Source organism: Adiantum capillus-veneris, chromosome 3 (genome assembly GCF_014529385.1).
Source record: "Adiantum capillus-veneris isolate H3 chromosome 3, ASM1452938v2, whole genome shotgun sequence".
NCBI classification, from domain to species: Eukaryota; Viridiplantae; Streptophyta; class Polypodiopsida; order Polypodiales; family Pteridaceae; genus Adiantum; species Adiantum capillus-veneris.
The window spans coordinates 4,670,164-4,693,313 of record NC_140933.1 but is presented as its reverse complement, the minus strand read 5'-3'; positions in this window follow the sequence as shown (position 1 = coordinate 4,693,313).

Below are 23,150 nucleotides of genomic sequence, written 5' to 3'. Positions count from 1 at the left end.
ACTTAATTGAATAATGGGAAACCCACCTGGGACTGTCGGCCATTTTTGTTGCACTGGCACTTGAAGACTCTCCTCCATAGGCCTACTACTAGGCCCAACCTCATGGTCATGGGACGCCCTAGCCTCTTGTGAGTTGCATCGTCCTCATCGGGCTGAAGGCAAACTAGATAAATTAATTTAATAATTTCACTTTCAAATTTAAAATCAAAATTAGACAATATTAGCTAAGATAATTAACTAAATTGACTGATTGGATTTAAGATAGTTATCTCAACTTGCTAATTCTGCTTCCTATGTTTGGTAATTACCATTTAGTTATATAAATTAATTGACCTAATTTCCTTTTCAATGTATGCTTAAAAACAGATAATTTTAGCTAAAGTAATTAGCTAAACAAACTATCTGTGCTTAAAATAAATATCTTGACTTCTTAATGTTTTTTTTAATCTCTAGTAATTACTATGTAATTATATAAACTCATTTACTAAATTTTTCTTTCCAATTTACACTCAAAATCAAATAATATTAGTTAATATAATTAGCTAAACTAATTATCAGTGCATGACTTATTATCCGTGGTTCCTAATAATAATTTCTACCTCTGATAATTACTATATAGTTCTCTAAGTAGTTTAGATAATTTCCTATTTTTATTTATGCTAAAAATAGACATTTTTGGCCTAATTAATTAGGTAAACTAATTTCTTGTTCATGGCCTAATTATTTTGGCTTTCTAACATTGATTAATATCTTTGATAAATACTTTATATTTATCTAAGTAATTTAACTAGTTTCCCTCTTTACTTTATGCTCAAAAATAGACAATCTTGGTCTAATTAATTAGATAGAATAAGTTCCTGTGCATGCTCTAATTACCCCAACTTCTTAACATTGATTTTTGTCTCTAATAAATACTGCATATTTATTTATGTAATTTAACTAGTTTCCCCCTTTAATTTATAGCTAGAATTAGTTTAATGTGACTTAGATAAATTTCTATATTATTTTTTTAACCTCAAGATATATATCACGGCTATTTTAGCATGTAAGCTAACTCTAATAAATAGCACATAATTATCTAACATGTTTTTCAAATTTTCTTCTTTTATTTATAACTAGAAATAATTAATTGTAGCTTAATTGAATTCTTATATTGATTATTGATTAATAAAAAATTACCTTGTGTTCCTAATGATATTTTTGAATTCTAATGATTAACTTAACAAATTTTGAGCTAATTAAATAGGTTTTTCATCAGTGTTTTGATTTAATATAACTAATTTTTGTCTAATTAATTACTAAAACTAATCCAAAAGTTAAGAGATAATTTTCTTAGCATCTTGATAGTCTAATCCAACTCTAATAATTATCTTATACTAATCTAAGTTTAATTAGTATAAATATCCTTAATCTATGACCAACAAGATTAATTTTAGTTCTAATATGACTTAATAATTAATTTATTAATATCCCTAATCTTAATCTAAGCAATAAAAAAATATTAAGGATTAAGAGAGTAATTTAGAGTGTAAATAGATTTAATCTTCTTGATATGCTAGATTAATTAAGAAAATAATAGGAAAAATAGCATAATTTTACTAATTAGAAAGAGATTAGGCTAATTATCGTGGATAATCAGCTAGAGGTTTGCTATGTAGTGATTTTTGGGTAGATTTTTCTCCCTATGTGCGAGAGAAATGGCAAGGACTTTGAGTCTAATCGAAAGTGTGAAGCAAGAGGTCTTATTTATAGGGATCTAGGCACTCATAAGCTCTCATAGGCTGAAAATGGCAGTTGCTTATAGCTCAAGCAGCCCTCCAGCTCCAGATGGTGCCCCCTACTGCTAATTGCATTCCTAGTAGGTCAGTGATGACCCCTCCCATCACCTGCCAACTTTAAAAAATCAACTCTGCTATATTTTGATCTATTTTTTCTTAATTGGTAAATATATAGTAAATATTCGGGAGGCCTTTAGTAAAGTCTATGCTTAAATTATTACTACAACCATTCAATTTTTCTTGGCAATTTAATTTTCATTGAAGCTTCCAGAGGGACTAGCAGGGTTAGTTTTTGTCCGAATTTAATTTTGAAATTTTCTAGCACGGGGGATTTTGTGCTTAAGATTCCAAAAATACCATTTTTAATTGCTTTTGAGATAGTGCTTTACTTGTTTGTAAGTCTAATGCTTTCTTCTAAAGATTTGAGTCCATCCCTCTATAGCTAGAAAGGTTTGACAAGGATTATATTAACGTGCCTACCTATATGGAGGTTTGCAAGCAGAGTAGGTCTAAGCTAGAAACTGCTATTGATGAATGCTTGCTTGAGGATAATAGGTTATTACAGGATAAAGATGATGAAGAAATTGTCCAAGATGTCTATGTAAAGCTTGGAATTGCAGACTCCTTGCTAATTTATGAAGTTGAATTTACAGGGTTAAGAAAAGCAGGAGGATTCACAGGGTCTGTATATACATGAGGGTTCACAGGGTGTGGATGTACATGAGCGTCTACAGGACTTGTGTATATCAAATTTATAGGGTTTGGATACACCATATTTTAAAGGCTTGGATGAGCAAGGGTATGTGCTTGAAGATCCGCATGCTGATGATTTCGAGGGGGTGCAAACTCCTTCTTTGTCAAGACTTTGTGATTGAGATCTTTCAATATGGAAAAGTGATCGTGAACTTGATGACGCTTATTTAGAGGGGGTGCATAATGAGTTGCAATCTTTTTGTGCTGCATATGATTGGGTTCATTGTATTGATGATATGGACATGGACGTACATGCAATTTTCAACATGCATGCTGAGCTTTGTGCTATAGAAGTTCAAAGATATTTGGATGAGGGGGAGAAACTTGATGAGCAGTCTACATTAGATGTGGCTAGTATGCATACCATGTGTGGAAAGCCTAGTTTGCACCCTAAGATATGCCGGGTAGAGGAATCGTTTGAAGCAGTGGACCTTGAACTTATGTTCTTATTGGATGAATCTTTGCAAGACTTCTCAATTACGGATGCAAAGGGTACTGAGATAATCTGGTTTCATGCATAAGCATGTTTATCCAGATGTGGTTGATGATGACCTTCTGCAGTTGTTGGATGATGCTCTATTTGGGTTTAGGTATATACAAACTAGGGGAATGTTTTCTAATGGATCTTGGGAGTCCAATGAAGAGGATTTTGTCAGCGACTTGATGTATCTAGATATGCATGATTGAGATTCCAATACTAGAGGGGGTCAAGCTGTGTTGCCAATGCTCCTACCTCTGATAGATGATCAACAATTAGATGAACACGATGCACAAGGGAGATGTCAAGAGCTAATGTTTCCAGATGCTATATGGGATTTTTTTGTTACCCTATGATGTAGGGGATTTTCTACTAGCTTTGGATCCAAGAGGAGATAATTTTATGCATGGTTCAGGGCAATTGATAGATGTTCTGTTTGATCCGGGTGGAGATGGATATGTGCATGGTTTGGGACAAATGGCTTATATACCATATGATCCAGGTGGGGTTCATGATGGTTTATGGGTTAATTCTTGTTTATACTCTATTGCTAGGAATTTTTTTGTGTTTTCCCTATGATAATGGAGGAGGTTATATTCTAGTAAGGCCCCATCTAGCAAAATGTTTCAAAGCATGCTCACAGTGGGGCAGCACGTATGTGTTTACATGTTTTTTTGCCTAGAAATGGAGTTGTTTCCTACAAGCCAAGTTGTAGTGATGATTCCAAAATGTGATTTTATAAGCCAAATTTGTAGTGTTTGACATGATCTCCATGGTTGTCTTTACGGCTCGTCAATCGAAGCTATGATGAAGAAGTTATGTCAATTTGAAGCTGTGGCAGTTTGTAGATCTGAGTCGGATTGGGTAGCTGCTGATGAAGGGTTAAAATTGAAGTGAATGCACGGGCCTGAATTTCTTGTCATGTGGAGAATGTAGGTCTTTTCACATTAGTAATTGGAGTTCTAGTTGCCAAGATATTGCAAGTTAAAGTTTCATTGGGGACCAGTTTCGAGCCAGTTTGGTTGGCTCAGTTATTGTTCCATCTAGCAGTTTTGAGCTTCATCCACGTTTTGGAATGCGGTACAATAAGTGCTTAAGAAGAATCTTGCCTAGAATGTCATATGTTGTAGAGCACTAATTGATGGATATGTTGGTGAACTTGTGCTTGTTTGGCACTACCGTGGTCGAGATTTATGTATAAAGAGGTGCTTTGACAATTTTTGATATGACAATCAAGAGAAACATCAAGATATGTCGTGCCTAGCAGTGCTTTGATTGATGTGTTTGCCACATGTGGTGCCTTTACAAAAGCACGTGAAGTTCTTAAGAAGCTTTTAGTGTAAAATTCCATCTATTGGGACACATTAATTGTGATATGCCTACAATAAGGCTAAGGCAAGGGAGCTCCGACAGTTTTAAGGAGATGCCACTTGAGGGACTCTCTCCAAATGCAATGGCCATGCAAGGCCAAATTAAAAGCCTAAGAGGTGATCCCCGCCCATAAAATGCGAAGGGAAGGCCATTCGTTAAATGCAACCACATATACTTGCATCTTGAAGGCAAGTGACACTATCCAAAGAATTGCAATGGGGCAAAAAAATTCACGATGATATTGTCAGTCAAAGGTTGCTACAAATGAAATTTTTACCGACAATGGTTTGGTTGTTGTGCTTGTCATATGTGGTGCCCTTATGATTTGAAGGGCCAAACAACCGCCCGCCTATAGGAGAAAGGCTGTAAGGTTTCTAGTTCTTGAAACCCTAGAATTTTTATAAAGCTTAATCAAATTGATATGTTTATTAAGAAACCAATGTAGAATTATCCGACCATGGAAAATATTGGTATTTTTGGAACCGTAATCATGTCTTCACTATGGTTAGAAATTTTCAAAACTAAATTTCGACAAAAACTGACATAGTTATGGCCACTGGAAGTTTATACTGTTAACTAAATTAACTAAGTAAATTGTAAAGTCTTGGTAATCATTGTTGCAAAAGAATATCTCTAGATATTTACAGATATTTTACAAATTAAGATGTAATAGGTCTGAAAAATAGCAAAAATCAGTTTGATGTATCTGGGGGACTGTGTAGGGTAGTAATGAACCTGTCATGGCTTGATTTAGCAGCAGGTGGCACTAAGGGGAAGATGGGGGTGGCCTTGAAGTGCAAGGAACCGCCAGAAACAACCTAGGAGCCCTAAAACGCTATAAAAAGGTCCCTCCTCTTCACAATTGAACACAGACTCGGAGTCTTGACAAATGTCTCTTGCGTATAAGAGATCTCCTTTCAAAAATTACTTAGAGAGAAAAAACTCTTTGTAATTAATCAAGGTAATTAGTCTACTTTTGATTAATTAGGAAAATAGTTTGAGTTTTGATTAATTTCTTCTAATTAAATTATTAATTAATAAGATTAAATAATATATTTTATTAATTACTCTCTAAATTATCATTAGATTGCTAATCATGAGTTTCTTAAGCTTGATCAATAATCTAATTAATTAATTACTATATTTTAAGCTGAAAATAATTAATTCTAGGTTGATTTATGCAAAAAACTAGTTTTTGAGCCTAAATAATTATATTATAATTTTCAAAACTTGGTTATACTATGTAGAGGCCAAGGAGATTAGATCCTATTTTTCTAGTAATCTACCTAATTAATTAGTCAAAAATTAATTATTTTTAATCATAAAATAAAGGGAAAATTAGCTAAATCACTTAGATAATTATACACTAATTATTAGATCTAAAAATTAATGTTAAAAAGCTGAATAAGTAGGCCATGCATAGAAAATTAGTTTATCTAGTTCATTAGGCTAAAATTATCTGTTTTTGAGCATAAAGTGAAGAAGAAATTTAGCTAAATCACTTAGTAAATTATATAATAATTATCAGAGTTAGAAAACACTATTAGAAAGCTAGGATAATTAGTTCATGCTAAAAAAACTAGTTTAGCTAATTAGTTAGACTAAAACTTTCTATTTTAAAGCATAAATTAAAAGGAAAAATTAGCTAAATTACTTAGATAATTATACAATAATTATCAAAGATAGAAAACACTATTTAAAAGCCATGGTAATTAGGCCATGCACAAATAATTAGTTTAGCTAATTATCTTTGCTAATATTGTTTTTATTTGATAATAAATTGAAAAGGGAAACTAGTAAATTAATGTATATAACTACATAGTAATTACCAAAGATGGAAAATAGCATTATAAATTTGGGATAATTACCTCAAGCACAAATAAGCAATTTAGCTAATTATCTTAGCTAATATTATTTTATTTTGATTGTAAATTGGAAAGAGAAATTACTAAATTAATTTTTATAACTATATAGTAATTAATAAAGATAGATAACGACATTAGAAAGTCGAGACAATTATCTTAAGCATAGATTTTGACTATAAATTGAGAAGGAAAATTAGTAAATCAATTTATAAGTTAGCAAGGTAATTACTTGGGTTATAATACATCAAAATCTGCCTAGGATAAATATCCCACAAGCAGATAAGCAATTTATAAATTACTAAATCCAAATTAGGATATTTTTGAAGAGAAATTAAATAGGGAAATTAGTAAAATAGATCGGATAATTGTAGGATAATTATGGAAGCACAATAATACTACCAAAAAGTTAAAGAAAAAATATATTACCTAGATATTTATCAAAGATATTTACTTAGTCTAAAAATCCCTATTTTTGGGTAAAAGAAATAAGAGAAATTATATAATTAATTCTCTAATCAATTAAGTATCCTTTTATAAGGCTACCACTATGGCTTTGAAGAGGACCCGGGAAATCCTCAATTGGATGAGGACGATACAACTCACAAGAGGTCTTGGATTTCCCATGACCATGAGGCTAGGCCTAGTAGTAGGCCTACGGAGGAGAGTCTTTAGGCGCCAGTGATCAGTCCCAAGTGGGTTTCTATTTATTCAGTTAAGTCTTTAAGAAGTTTTAAGTTCTTTCATAAGTTCAAATTGCATATGTAAGGATTAAGTAAGAATTAGAATAGAAATAACTGGCCAAAAATCGAAGGTAACTTCCAAGAAACCAACAAGCATTGTTTGCAATTAGGAAAGAATTGTTTGGGCTAAGACCGGTTGAGACCTAGGAAAGAATAATTGATCATCCTTAAGACAACTTGTCTCAAGACACCTCTGATTCCTTGGAATATTTTACTCTAGGTGATGAGTATTGATGGTGAGTCAGCCATGGATGAGTCGGTTACCTCCGTGTACATGGAGTTTTTACCTCTTACATGTGTATGGTTTTGGATACTACTTGGGATCCTAGGGGAACCGCCTACTTGTATGGGCAATCAGTTTGGTGTATGGGCACCCGGACTTTGGGTGATGTCTTTTCCACCCCGATTTTTATGAATAAGGAATGGGTGTCGTTTTTCACCCTTGTATAGGTGTTCTTGAGACAAGCAAGTACTGGTCAGAGACAATTTAGATTGATAGTACCTCGTCTTAAGTCTAAAGATGTTTGTTTGTAAAAGAATGTTTTCAATACTGCTTTCAAGGGTTTTTTTAATGAATTACTTTTATGAAAGATAAAAGGAATCATTATTTTAATCATGATAAGAACGTGGTAGTAATTATATAACAAAGTAGCATATGTGAGTGCGGACGTGGGGATTGACTAAGGTTGTCAATCATGGACGGGTGGACCTCATTAGTCTGGTGACTATCCATTCTTGTGCACTAAAAACGTCTAAAAAACTTCTCCACTGGAAGAGGATTCCACCGGCGGTTGTGACCTCACATATGTTGGGGGGGGGGGGGGGGGAAAGCATTGGTTGAGGATACCTTAGCCCAAATTGTGGAGGTTATAGGGCCGAAATAGTTTTGTACTTTGAAAAGGTTGTCCCGTTTCCACTGCAAGACATGACTAGGTCTTTTTCTAGGGCTATAGACCCAAGCCATTGTCAATGGTAAATGTCTATTCTCTGGATTTTTCTTGTTTAGAGACTAGTGAATCTGACTTCTATTAGACCTACAACAAGGATCCAATCCCACTTTGGTGTTGGCAGGTTAGGGATCCCACAAAGTCCACCCGAGGTCAAATAGGATGCCGCCCAAGGCTTTAAAGGCCAATGGCCGCCCAAAGGGGGAGGTGGGCGAAGGCTTACCTTGTGTAAAAGGTGGGGGGGGGAGGCAAGAAACGAGGGAGCACAAGTAGGGCAATGAGAAGCGAGGGAGCACAAGTAGGGCAATGAGTAGCGAGGGAGAGGAGGAAATGACTCTCGTGCAAGGTAGTAGAAGGCGGGGGTGGTCTCGACACTGAAAAGGGAAATTCCCAGCAGGACGTGGTGCTTCTTTTTTAACCAGGTCTTGGTAAATTTGGTGTTGATCCATGACCGCCATGCCACAGCATCACCTCACTTCCCACACACCGTCGTTGCTTAGGATGGGAAGGGGGCTATTTGAAGAGGAGGGTTTTTATAGCGGGGGACCAATGAATGAGAGGAGGAATGTGTTGTGGGAGATATACTATGAGGAGGAAGAGAGGAAGGAAGCAAGAGAGAAGGAGGTAACAGGGGGAGGAGAACTTGAAATTGGGAGGGGGAGCAAGGAGGGAGGAAGAAGAGCTCACCTTTATCTCTTCCTCTCTCTCTCTCTCGTTCTCTCTCTCTCTCTCTCTCTCTCTCTCTCTCTCTCTCTCTCTCTCTCTCTCTCTCTCTCTCACCCTTGAAGCTAGAAAGTAGGAGGTCACCAAGGGGTATTGCATGAGGGGGGGATACACGTGAAAGGGAAGTAAGGGTATTGCATGAAAAGAAAGGAATGGGAAAGGAAAAGCAAGAAGGAAAGCCGTGAAATCTCTCTCTCTCTCTCTCTCTCTCTCTCTCTCTCTCTCTCTCTTGCTTAGAAGCCACTGGTAAAGCAAGCAAGAAAAACAAGGGGGAAATCTCTCTTGGTGGGTCTTTGAGACCTCAAGGCAATCGTAATTGTGGAAGTCAAGTAGTGCAAAAGGGGGTTGTGTTTGCAAGATAGAGGGCATGCAGAAATTGACCAAGCTGAGGTGAGAGAGAAATTTTTGGGAAATGATGAGCAGGGGGGTCTATACGACGGGATGTTTGCCTGGCAATTACAAACTGCTCTCGGGAGGTTGGGTATTTTTTTAATGTGTTTCCAAATCAATAAACATACCGACGATGGTGTATGCACCCGATTTGTAATAGGGTTTTAGATATCAATTAATTGGAAGCATCTTTTGATTGTCAGCATCAATTGAGTGTTGATCACTGGTTTTAATTTATTTTTTGCTAGTAGTCATGATTTTCTTTTAGGATTGCTTTGTGTTCATCTCTATATACTCTTATTAGCACTAAAATCGGCCCTAACTGCATTGGTTTCCCTTGGTTTGAGGCTATACTTCTTCTTCATCTACACTTAGAAGCCCGACACTTTCTTGGTCAACCCTAGAGAGACGCACACTCCGACAGCACTGCCAGATGTCCGTCCTAGCCCTTGGTCTGTCACCTAGTCTTACCCTAGGCCTAATAGTATTCCCCCCTTGGAGAAGTGTTTTTGTCCTTAAAAACAAAAGTGATTGTATCTTGGTAAGAACACTAATGTTTTACACAATGGCATCTTTCATGGATCTAGCTTTTTGTTTGATCGGAACATGGTTCACTAGGAGGTTCAATGTGACCAAGTGTAACATCTTGATTTTTGACATTGTTGTCCTTGTGCAACCGTCTTGTATAATTGACTCATATACAATGTGGCATATAGAATCCATTTAGAAATCACTTGAGTATGCTAAACAAGTTATCACAACTAAGGTGTACTCAAAAGAGTACCTCTTTTCACTTTCCATGAAAGTAACTGCTTGACAAAACTTATTAGCAAAATATAATTCCTTGAATTGTTACCAATTTCCATCAGTAAGAAACCCCACCATAACAACTGTTCAAGGTCAAGAACTTGATTTAAACATGGACTAAACCGAGTCACAAACATGATTTACCTTATGGTAAGGAAGCTCCAACTAGAGTGACACATGCTTGCTAATTGGATTGCTTGGTGCTAATGTATGCACTTCACATACCCTTTAGCACAAGATTACACTTGTAATCTTCCTATCCTCTTTAAATACTTGACAATACTAAGGTGTGTTTCCCCATGGTTTAGAGATTGGTAAATGGAGATCACAAGGTTGTACAACATTGACGAGGAATCAACAATGTCATGAATAACCATTTTGGTTAACTGGAAAGATCCACAAGCACCCAAACCAAGCCATGACTTCTATTGGTGATTGGTGCATCCAAAAGCAATCTCATAAAGATACTGCACATAGAGTGAAACATGCTGCATAAGAAACAAATGTGATGAATATTCATACCTCTCGAGATAAGCCTTTGACAAACACTAGGGCCCATAACACCTAGTGTGAATGCATTTACCAAAAATAGATCTGAACTTGCATATCCATGACCATACTTGCCAATAATTATGGAAAATGTGATGCTCCTAGCACACATGAAAGGGGAGTGTAAATAGTTCTGAAAAGAGACTAGATACTTCTTATAGAATTCATTTCCAAGACTTTTTGAAACGTTTGAACCATAATATAAGGTAAAACATAAGTTACTTCTAGGTAAAAACAATGAAACTTTTTAATTAGCAACACACAACCTTGCTATATGCATAAACAACCATCCATTAATGTTGTTTAAGGGCACTTGTAACCTTAACAAGTCAGTATTGACAATTTCTTGCCACTTAAATTATTCTTGATACAACCTACTAAAAATGGTCTATAAAATGGATTTGACCAGCACTAAGGACCTTGTCACGACACATAATTGAAATAGCAAGCACTACTGTCAGTTCCATAGACTCGTATTCTTCATGTGTGGAATATTTCTCAACTAAGGATGTCTAAAAAAATAACATCCTTCAAGTACGAGATGTACTGGTTTGTGGAGGTAACTGAAAATACTCTATGATGGGACTGAGAGGGACCCTCATTCTCCTTGCTAAACCCTGGCTAAACCAAACTCCTTGAGTTCCTAGACCATGTTGTATCCCATGTGACAACATGTGCCAAAGAAAATCCTACATGTAGGTCCATAACTGTATAATGCAAGAATGTATGTTGAACACTAAGGTCCAAAATACTTTGCTCCTACATGAACTTGTCATGTCTCTTAAAGAGAAAAATGAATGAAAACATGAAATTTTATGCATCCTACTTGGAAAATCAAACAAAAACATATTCAAAAGAGAAACAAAACCAAATTAGATGCATACTTGGAGGGTGAGCATAGTGTTCACTTACTTGTAGTCAAAGGCACCTACCCAAAGTTTGTCGCTTGCAAAGGCCTAGGATTAGTAATTGAAAGTTAGTAAAATTCAAGTAGTATTTCACATCTAACCCTAGGTGTTACCTTTGCAATCCAAACCCCTTGGTTCAAAGCTAATTGTTAAACCTCTTGGTGAGACTCTGTAGGAAAATTGCTCAACTAGCAATCAGTAGTAATTGAAGTCATTAGGAAGAGAATGGGGTCTAGGAGGTACTTTTTATTTGGCAGTTTAAGGAAGTCAAACCTTTAGTATTAAGAAAGTAATTAAGGGATAGTTTATTTGAATTCAAATTTCTACCCCAAAATGGAGTTTAAAATCTAGCGGGTAAAACCATATCATGTAGCATATCTATGGAAAGAGCGTGACATGTAGATTGTAGATCTATGATATTTGCTCAAATTGGAGATCATAGGGACTTATAGAAGGCCAAAAATCATAAAATTTTCCATCTTCTTTTTGGTGGAAAAGTGCATCCTTTGACCACTCTTACACACCTACCATTCTTGCACACATGGCGTACACCTATTCATTGAAATGTTAATCACCTCCATAAGATCATGGCAAATAAAGAGGCCCTCCTAGAACCCATCCTCTTCCTAATGCAACTTTGGAAGTTGAAATTGTCCACTACACCTTGGCAGCTTATAGAATTCTTCCTTAAAAGTGAAAGTGTGAAGGTTCCAAGACTTGACCATCAACACTTGATAAGTGATTTAGTGATCACAAGCTGGGTCTTACCCAAAAATTGTACTCTTATAGACACTCTGAGTGTTATAAATAAAATAGGAGATCCTCTGAATTTAGAATTGTATTCACAACTCAATCTTTTCTAGTTTTCAAAGTCCATAAACTTTGGTTTTTGTGAACAACAGTGCTGTCTAAAATGATGGCTTCTAGGTTGCAACAAGCTATGGGCAACCCTACTTTGCAATACAAAGTTACTCAACAACTTCGTGCTTATGGGATTTCCATTCCTTTCCAAGAGGAGAGAGAGCTTAGGAAGACTCTTAACGAGACTCCCAGAAGAAGACTCTTTCCCATAAGAGAGGAGGAATCCAAGGAACGAGAAAGAAGTGAATCACTTAGTTCCTTTGAAGATGTGGTTCCACAAAGATGGCGGTCTAGACAATTGCCAACTCCTTCCAAGAGGAAATGATCAACCCATTGTCCTTCTTCTCGTCACTCCAAAAGTGAAGAGAGGAAACAAAGGAATAAAAAGGCAAGAAAGAGGTCACCCTCTTCTCCTTCTTCTTTAGCTTCCTTGTCTTTTGACGAAAGAAAGACTATTCTCCTAAAGAATACAAGAGGAGATAACATCACAAATCCTACCCTACTTGGAGAAGGTCTCAAAAGCTTAAGAAGGTCAAAGAGGGAGGAAAAAGTATCTCTTTTCTCACCTATGATGGCACCTTTGGTGCTACCAACAAAGTATTGGTCTCCATCCAACAATTTGATGTGGCCTTTGGAGATGAGGGCTTTACATAGTCCTCCAAGATACATCATATAGCTATACACTTCCGAAAATATGCTCGTCAATGGTGGGCTAGCCTTCATGGCAACAAAAAAGCCCCAAAGACATGGAAAACTCTACAAGTCTCCATACCATGAAGCAATTCCTTGCGAGCAATGCAAAGGACAAAGTGCTTACCGAATGGTGTAGTTTGAAGCTGCTCCAATGAGTCTATCCACAAATATGTGAACAAGTTTTGGGATTTACATCTCAAGGTTACTATCTTTCAAAAGATAGACTTTGACGAGCAAAAGAAAATTTTTTGTGTGGGATTACATGAAAAAATGGCCAAGTATGTCGACTCCCAACGGCCTGATTCTATCACCGAAGTAATCCACCACACTATGGTTGCTTCACACATCAATTTCCAACAAGGGGCTAAAAGAAATGCCAAGACCATGGAAAACAAAGATCAAAATGATGCAAAGGGGAAGAACAATGCCCAAAACTCTTCCCAAGTCAATTACAACAACAACAATCGGTCCAAGGAGAAGGGAGTTTACAAAGGTAAAAATAAACTCTCTCCTAAAGAGCTAGAAGCTTTTCTTAAGGACCACAAATGCTTTAATTGTGGGGAGCAAGGACATGGCTATCACTCTTGCCCCAAAAGAAATTCCCACAATGAGACTCCTAGAGCTTCCACAGTCGAAGCTCCAAAAGAGGATGCTCATTGCAAAGGATCACCTCTCTCCTATGCTTGGGAGCATGATGCCTTCATCTTGTTTGACCCTGGCTTTACTCACAATTTTATATCAATGAAGTTGGCCAACAAGTTAAGCATTCAAGATCATGAAATGGAGATGTTGTTGTAGATGATGGAGCCTTTAAGGGGCAAGAATCAGCAGTTACTCCCTTGATTGGGGAAATTGAGGCTTCATGCCCAAGGATATGTTGAAAATGAGTATTTCTCATCTCTCCTCTCAAACATGAAGATGTCGTGCTAGGGGCACCAGGGTTTGACTGTATGGCTGTTAATGTAAAGCGCCTTGAAAGAAGGTTTTACTTCAAGTACAAGGAAAAGAACATGTACATAGATGCTAATGGGCCTGGTCATATCATACCCCTTATAAATTTTCCTTCTTTTAACAAATCAATGCATAGATTAGTCTCCGCGTACATGATTTTTTGTCAAACAATCTATAAAAGATCCTATTATTTTATCAAATGTAAATGGTAGGAATCAAGAAGAGTTAGAGTTGTAATTTTCTAAATGGATTCCAAGATGTTTTTAATAGCGATGATATCCCTATGGACTTACCTCCAAAACGAGGGGATGATGACCATCAAATTGAGTTCCTACAAGGAAGCTCACCGCCTAACAAGACTCCTTATTGAGTTTCCCAAGCTCAACAAGAGGAGATCATGAGGCAAGTACAAGAATTGGTAGACAAAGGGATGGTGAGGCATAGCTCCTCTCCCTTTTGTTCTCTAGTCCTTTTAGTGCAAAAGAAAGATGGTACATACTGCATGTGTGTGGACTATCAAGCGCTAAACCATATCACTATCAAAAACAAATTTCCCATACCGCTAGTAGAATATCTATTTGATAAGCTACAAGTTTTGACCTAATTCAATAGGATTGACCTTAAAAGTGTCTATCATGAAATAAGGATAGTGAATGAAGATATCGTAAAGACCGTGTTTTGTATAACATTTTGTTGTCTTTATGAATATCTTTTCATGCCTTTCGGTTTGACAAATGCTCCATCCACGTTCAATCATTTAATGGAGAAAATATGCAAACCCTACTGTAAATTCACTGGAGTGATCTTTGATGATATCATCATCTACTCCAAGTCCTTGGAGGAGCACAAGAAACATCTCCAGACGCTTTTTCAAGCTTTGAGGGAGAACAATATTTTTATCAATCAAAAGAAGAGTGAATTTTTCTTTCAATAAATTCAATACTAAGGTCATGTTATCTCTCAAGATGGTATCCGTATGGATCCATCTAAGTTATAGGTGACAAAGGCATGGCCTAATACAAGGAATCTACATGACCTAAGAAGCTTTATTTTGGTTTGTGTGCATACTATAGACGTTTCATAGCAAAATTCTCTCAAATAGCAGGACCATTACATGACTTTACAAAGAAGAACGCCTAGTACTCATGGACTGCTAAAGAGCAAAATGCTTTTGACAAGCTCAAAGAGAATCTTACCTCCTAACCAGTTCTTATGATTCCGGATCTCTCAAAGCCATTTGATGTCTAATGTGATGCTTGTGGTGATTGTGTTGGAGCAGTCTAGCTTCAAGAAGGGCATGCCATAGCATATAATATCTGAAGGATCAATACTGATGGACGAGAGAAAAAGATCTTTTAGTTATGCCGTAGACACATGGAATCACTATCTATTGGGGACTCCATTTGTTTTGCAAACAAACCACCAAAGTCTCAAGTAATTCATGACACAAACCAAGCTTTCGGACAAGAAAATGAGGTGGGAAAATTTTCTTTCGCAATTTTATTTTCATATTGCTCACATTATTGGTAAGCATAATCAAGTGGCGGATGCACTTTTACAACAACCAAGAGTCAATGTGGTGTCTATAGCAACTCATAATGTGGTGTCTTTAGCAACTCACAATGATCTAGCTTCTATGATAAATGAGTATGCTATTGATCCTGAGTTTAAATACATAGTCATCCCTTGCCTTGGTGAAGAAAGAAGAACCATTCACCTTGCAGTGTGGTTATCTTCTCCATGGCAATAGGCTATGTGTTACCCACTCCCTTCATGAGAAGTTCATGTATGAATCCCATACTCCTCCCTATGCTGTGCATAGAGGCATTCAAACTACTCTTTGAGGAGTAGAGACGTACTTCTATTGGCCTACTTTGAAAGTAGACATACAAGAGTATGTTTCCAAATGTGTGGTATGCTAAAAGACCAAGTATGATAGAGGGAAGCAACATGGGCTCCTCGATCCATTTCCAATCATTAATCCACCATGAGAGAGTATATCAATGGATTCTATCTTTGGATTACCCAAGTCTATCCATGGGAATATGGGAATATGGACAATAGTTGTCATGTTTAGCAAGCAACTTTATTCCCGTCAAAAAGACTATTAAGGCACACCAAATGGTAACCCTCTTCACATCACACATTTTCAAGCACCATGGATTGCCAACATCCATCGTGTCAGATAGAGATCCTAGAATGACCAGTAATTTTTGGAAACGTCTCTTTGAAACTCTAGGTACAAGATTGAATTTCTCTTCGGCCTATCACCCACAAACGGATGGCCATAGTGAGATAGCCAATCTTACAATTATCTATATAGTAGATACTTATGTTGCAGAAGTAGATCAATGGTCACAATGGGAGAAATACTTACCTCTTATAGAGTATGTGTACAATAATACTATCCATACTACTATGGGAAAGGAACCTTTTGAGATAATAGAGGGAAGACCTAAAAGTCCCTTGCTACTTAAAGTACATGGGAAGATCTTTGATGCTGATGAGTGTAGCCGTAACCTACAAGCATCTTTCCAAAAGATTAAGGAGGCTAGATCCACATCTCTCAAAAAAGGCAAAAAGGCGCTATTGATAAGCATCGAAGGGCCTTAACTTTCAAAAAAAATGATTGGGTCCTACTCAAGTTTCCCAAGGCTCGATTGAGGAAAACGACGGGCACAAATCTTACAGGCCATCAAAAGTATTATGCTAAACTAGCAAAAAGATACCATGGTCCTTTTCAAATCTTGAAGCCAATCAATGACATGGATTATCAACTCAAGATACCCCACCATTTTCTTATACACTGCTTTTCATGTGAGCCTACTTGAGCTCTACAAAGGAGAGCCACCAAGAGAACCAATTATTGAAGACCCCCAGAAATCGAAGATCAAGAAGAGGTGCTACAACCCGAAGCTATCCTTTGGCATGAGGACAAGGTACTATGACATGGTAAGATTATCCGATTGTATCTTATTAAGTTCAAGAATTATCCTTGTAAAGATGCTAGATGGATGCAAGAAATACAGCTTAATGATAGTATGAACCTTGTAAATTCCTTCAATGCTACATTAGAGTAATCAGATGTACATGTTTCTTTCAAATCATCAATCTTTTGTCTTATAAGACTAATTCTCTTTTTCTTGTGCACAAATTTAAGTAGTATGCACGCTTACAATCATGTTTGCGATGACAACATCTCTCAAACACCAAGTAGAATTTGTCACTCTACTTGGGAGAATGAAATGGACTCAAGAGTAGACATGCTTACAGAAGCTAAGTCTCTCAAGCCCCAAATAGATTAGTCATCCATCTTGGAATGATGTCATAGGGTAAAAATAAATCCTCTACCTGCTATGGAAAATGGACTAATGACCAAGAATTTATCTTCTCTACCTCATAGTCGAGAATGACTATGGTTTCTCAAGGGAGAGTTAATGTCATAAAAATTAATATCTAGCTTTACCCAAATGATTTTCTCATGTTAAACTGGTCATTTAATATGGGTAAATAAAAGGGAAACAAGAACTAGAACATAGATATGAGTTTTTAGGCCAAGCTCAACACGGGGCCAAAAGGAGATGGTTCTATCTCAGCACAGACTCACAAGGGTTGGTCTACTGAAGAACAATGTTTGCATAATTTATCTTAGAAGACCTTAAGGCTAGCTTCATTAAAGACCTCCAATGGTTGTTTGGATGGTAACCTCCATCTCAGACGCTAGCACAACGAGAATTAGACCAACATAATGTTAGCCAAGGATGGAGCAATGACCCGCAAGCACGTGGAAATAAGCAAGTGGTTGTCAATCACCTACTTGGACGTCTAACACAATCACTACAAAGAAATCTATCCTAACCCACTATGTACATGACAGCTACCATATCTACAACACATCTACCTCTTGAAACATAACCTAACCATCTCCAATCATTACGAAACTTGAGGGATAGTCTCTATACACCTAGAGGACACTACCCTAAAGTCTCTACCCCCATATACTATCTACAACACATCTACCTTTTGAAACATAACCTAACCATGTCCAATCATTACGAAACTTGAGCTCTAGTCTCTATACACCTAGAGGACACTACCCTAAAGTCTCTACCCCCATATACTATCTACACACACACAATCACAATCGCATGTGATGTCTAACAGTAAAATTCAGGTCACCAATTTTGTACATGATTCAGCATAAGGTGTAGCTTGTCACACTATGAACATGTGGATATATAACAATAATGAAACAGACATATGGTTAGGGAGAAAACTCACCTTGAAGCTCAAGGAAGAGCTATTCGCAAGGAATCCATAACTACCTGTGCTTGGTGTTGATGCATATCTCTCAACATAGTTAACACGTTGATGGAGTTTCCTCAGCAATGTCGCTCATGTAGCATGCATAGAAAGAGAAGGAAGGCCCACTCACACACGTCACACCGTACGTAACATAGTTGAGCCCAAAGTTGAACTAAAGAAAGTCTATCTCAAGGTTACAAGGGTTTGGCTTATATACCTCAACCCTAAGTTGGGTATTTTAGCTAAGAGAGGTACTAATTACAATTATTGAGTGCATCTGACATTCCATCCACTTTCATCATTACAGGGTTTTCTTGAGATTTACAACATTAAAAGGACTTCCCGTAATCAATGAGCTACAATAGCCGGTTTTAGGCAAAAATGATATAATTAATGCCCCTCCGTTGACCGCTTGGATTTGGCATGTGCCGGTTAACCATTTCAACACTCCCCCTTCCGCGTTCTTGTTATCCCCGACAAGACTTGTTGTCTTTTGTTGGGACATCCTTTGCTTTGGTTTGAAGGTCACTATTAATTGTTGGAGATGAGCCTTCACTTTTGATTTGTCACTCTCTTTAAAGGAATCTCTTGTGCACAAAGGTTAATGGCTTCTGTTGATAATGCTTTTCTACAAATTGTTATAAATGTTGCTTTTTTTATGATTGTTCCTTGCATCTTCGTCTTTGAGTACTTTACTTTTCGTGAGACTTTTTTTGAAGTTTGTACTTTAGTTTTTATGACCATGATTTGTGGAGAATTTTGAGTGGCTTTTCCACTTTGTCTTGTGAGACAACCATTCTTTGTACCTCCTAAGTGAGATCCTTGTTAGCTTTTGTAGTCTTTCCTTATTGTCTTTGGTGTATGTACATATATTATTGAAGTGTTTTCCTACATTAAGGTCTGAAACCTGGATGATCAAAGGGAAAAAACTAATGGGAAAAATGCCTTTTGTATACGCTCTTATTTAAGTTGATCTTGTTGGGCTTTGAGTACATGTCCATGCAAGGTGAGTGCTTGGGAGAATCAAGAAAAGAGTGCCTATTGCAAGTGCCAATTATGGGATATTCTAAATGCATATGAAGATTGAGAATTTTTTCAATAAAACCATGCTGTGTGAGAAGTGGAGTTGATGGGTACTTCAAGGCAAGAATGAAGCACTTGTGATATCCAAAGACGTATGAACAACTTCCACTTTTCCTAGAAGGGTTTTTGATGTATAAGCTTCTCCACTCATTCCTCACTGTGCTTAGTGCATGAGTGTCTTTTAGACATTCTCCTTCTTCTTTGTCAGACTTAGATTATATAGATTTTGACTCTTATGTTCACCTCTTCTAGCATGAGTAGTACCTATGGTAGCTAAGACTCTTAGACCACAAAAAATTTACTTGAAGCTTTGGGACTAGTGCCTTGCTCATTTATTGGCTCAGTTGTCTGACTCTGACTTTTTATGCCATTTTTAATGGCGACTTGGACTTACCTTTTTTTTGAAGTTGTTACATGCTGTAAGAAGGTACTTGAGTTTGCGGACTTCATCATTGTGATGTTCTTTGGATGTCATCATTTTGTTCATAATTGGGCATACTCTAGATCGTTGTATTTTGAATCAGTGTCTGTATTTATTTGAAGCTCAATTTTCTCTCAAGTTTGGTGATTTCGATTATTGTGGCTGCCATTTGGATCATCAAAATCTTTTTCTCTCTTGATTTGGTAAGCGTTGATGTCACTTTACCTTTTGTCCACCTTTTTTTGTGTTGATTTCAATTGATGAGATCCTTTGTTTCATGCTTGATTCTGGGTTAGTATTTGCTAGTTTGTTACTTTTTTTGTGAGTGGCATTATTCTATATATATTTTTATGTAGCATTTACTCCCCTTTCCCGTGGCTGAGTCCTCTTAAGAAATTTGAAATTACGGCTTGATGGGGTTGATCATTCTGTCTGTCATATGTTAATTTGATCCATGATTGGCTTTTGAACCCATTTCACCTTGACGTTGTCGTGCTGTGACACATACATAGTGGGAACACATGCTACGAGAGTTATCTTGTAACTTTTTAGATACACAGTTATATTTTCTATAATGTACATATGCATATTTAAGTATAATAATATGTTTTCTATCTCACCCTATTATTTATCTCAAGGGTAACCTATTCTTACTTTACCATCAGAAAATACTATGAAAAAAGCGTCAATAGCTCCGCCTCTTTAACTTGGGAAAAAAAGAATTGATTCTTTATTTCTACTATCTCATTATCATCTCACACCATAGTTAGATCCTATATCTAGGGTAAACTCCAATATATATATATTCTATGTATTTTTCATATTTTTCTTATATTTCTTTTTAAATAGCTACTATGAGGGAATCAAATCCTAGTGGGACACTAGGTGGCATAATTTCAAAGATACACTTATTTTAATGCATTATTGCAAGCATGATTACAACACTTTGTCAACGAGAAATGTCATGCTTTCATATGGAATGATGTGTCCTTTGGAATCAAATGAAAATCTAGGCTAAGGGGACCACAGGAAGACTTTTGCTGCCATAAATGGACCCTATTTTGATGAATTTTTTACACAAAGTTACAATCCGAATTGGAAAATGCGTATAAAAAGGAAGTCGTAGGTAATGAGCTGAAGTTTCTGCCCATATTTTTACTTTTTTATTTGGAGCCACGGTTGAGGAGATATGATCAAAATACTGGACCCCAGTCTGTCCACATCATGCAGGGACAGCTCATTTCCAACTTTTCCAGTTTCTATTCACACTGGCTCTTCTCTTCTTGTGTAAACCCTTGGGGGTTCCCTTCACCTATAAAAGGGGACCACTTCTTCCTTGAAAACCACTCAAGCATTCAATCCATTGATGAGAGGAATTCATGAGGGAGTGAGTAGTAATGCCAAATTGTACTTAGCCATTAACATAAGCCTAAGCCTATACTTTCTCCTAGAAGAAGACTAGCCATTCTTGCAACAAGCTAACCTTGGAATATCAACTCTAATCAAAGAAGGTCTTGCACTTGGTGTATCAATCAAAGTGGAATTCTCCACTCTTCTTCTCTCTCCATCAATAATGGTGCCGAAGGGTTTGTCGAGTAAGATGTGTTCTACATTGATGTTTTCTTGATTTCTTGTTGTTTTCGTTTTCATCTCTAATCCAACATGTATATATATCTAATCTCGTCTCCTTAACCAAACCTATCTCTCTCACTCTTAGTAATTCATCCTCTCTACAAATTTTAGGTTCTCCTTGCTATAGGTACATCTCTCTCCGCAGTATCCTTATTGCCTACGGGAAAGAATAGGGCTTGGGAGGGAAACTCTCCTCTCTTCTTTTTTCTTCTCTTCTCTCATATCTACATTTTGCACATACTAGAGTTATCCTAGATGAATAATCCACATGATGATAATTTCTATCGCTTTCACTCTGTACGATCTATTAGAATTAATGTATGGATTAGCCGTAAAATACACTTTCAACAACGTATAGTGTTTCTCTTTGGTCCAGAAAGGTTCAATGAAATACTTCTATCACCGGATCCCATTATACTACCTCTCATAGACTATAAATTTTCTTTTGACGTAAGCGTAGTTATCTTGCTATGAACCAAGAGGATTTGTACACACAATTAATCCCAATCACTAGACAAAATATATATATTATGGTAAGCACAAAACTACAATTCCAAAGAACAATTCGTAGCCTATTTGGTCAGCCAAGATTGAATGCCATGAACTCATCTATTAACCCTTTCATATTACCCATGATACGATATGACCATAGCCTTGATGTTTTCATCTTTGTGTTGTTTTGACATTCTCTTTTTTGTTCTTTCTTTGTGTGTGTGAGTGCAAAAGAGAGAGAGTGGGGCTTCTTTGATTGCACTTCTTTCCAAACCCTAGTCTTCATGGCATCTATGGTTTAACTCCTTCATATAGTTTTTGTTTGAGTTCTCTCACAAACTCTCACAGCCATAAGCCTGGTGCTTTCCTGGCAAGACCACAAATTTCTCGACAACGTCTTCTTTAATATGGACCTTTGGTATCCATGGTTGTTGATGTGTAATTCCTTTGCTGATACCTCCTTAGATTTTGTCACTGGGACCCAAATCTGATAGTAGTTCTTTTGGGCTTGATAGAGCTTCTTGGGTCCCAAATTTTCTTTGTCGTAACTGTTGGAGTCCTTGTTGGTGCCCTTGATGGAGACTTCTTCTTTTTGTTTGTCCACTCATCTTGGGGTTTAATGGTGGATTGTTTGGGTATCCATATATATTATCAATTTTTCTGTGCATGAAGTACTTTCTTTGGAACCCATACCTGTTTGTAGTAACCCTGATGATGTGAATATGTTTGTTTATTCTTTGGAGACTTAGAGTTTTTCTTTCGTTGTCTCTTTTGTGATCTTTGTCGTTGACACCTGAATGCTAAAGTTAAAGATGTCTCTTGTGAGAGTTTTTCTTTCTTGATCCAGATTTGCGGTTTGCCAAGCTATCCTTTAGGTATCCAAATTTGACGGTGTGTACCAGGTTGGTTGATCTTGGGGATAAGATTTGTCGATTGGGCTTTTGTAGGGACTATCTTTGCCAAGCTATTCTTTAGGTATCCAAATTTGACGGTGTGTACCAAGTTGGTTGATCTTGGGGATAATCTTTGTTGGTTGGGCTTTTGTAGGGACTATCTTTGTCGTATTGGTTTCCATTATTGAATCTAGAGTTGGTCCTTCTTTGGGCAATTGTGAAGCTGACTCTTCTGTAGGTTTTGCACTTCCATGAGCCTTGTGTTTATTAACAAATGCAATTGTGTGCTTTCCTCTGAATGTTTGAATCTACCCAATATTGTACCATCTTCAGTTGCCGCATAAATGGTCACTAGGACCCAAATCTGATAGTAGTTCTTTTGGGCTTGATAGACCTTCTTGGGTACCCAAATTTGGTTTGTCGTAATTGTTGGAATCCTTGTTGGTGCCCTTGATGAAGACTTCTTTTTTTGATTGGTCCACTAATCTTGGGGTTTTGTGGTGGCTTGTT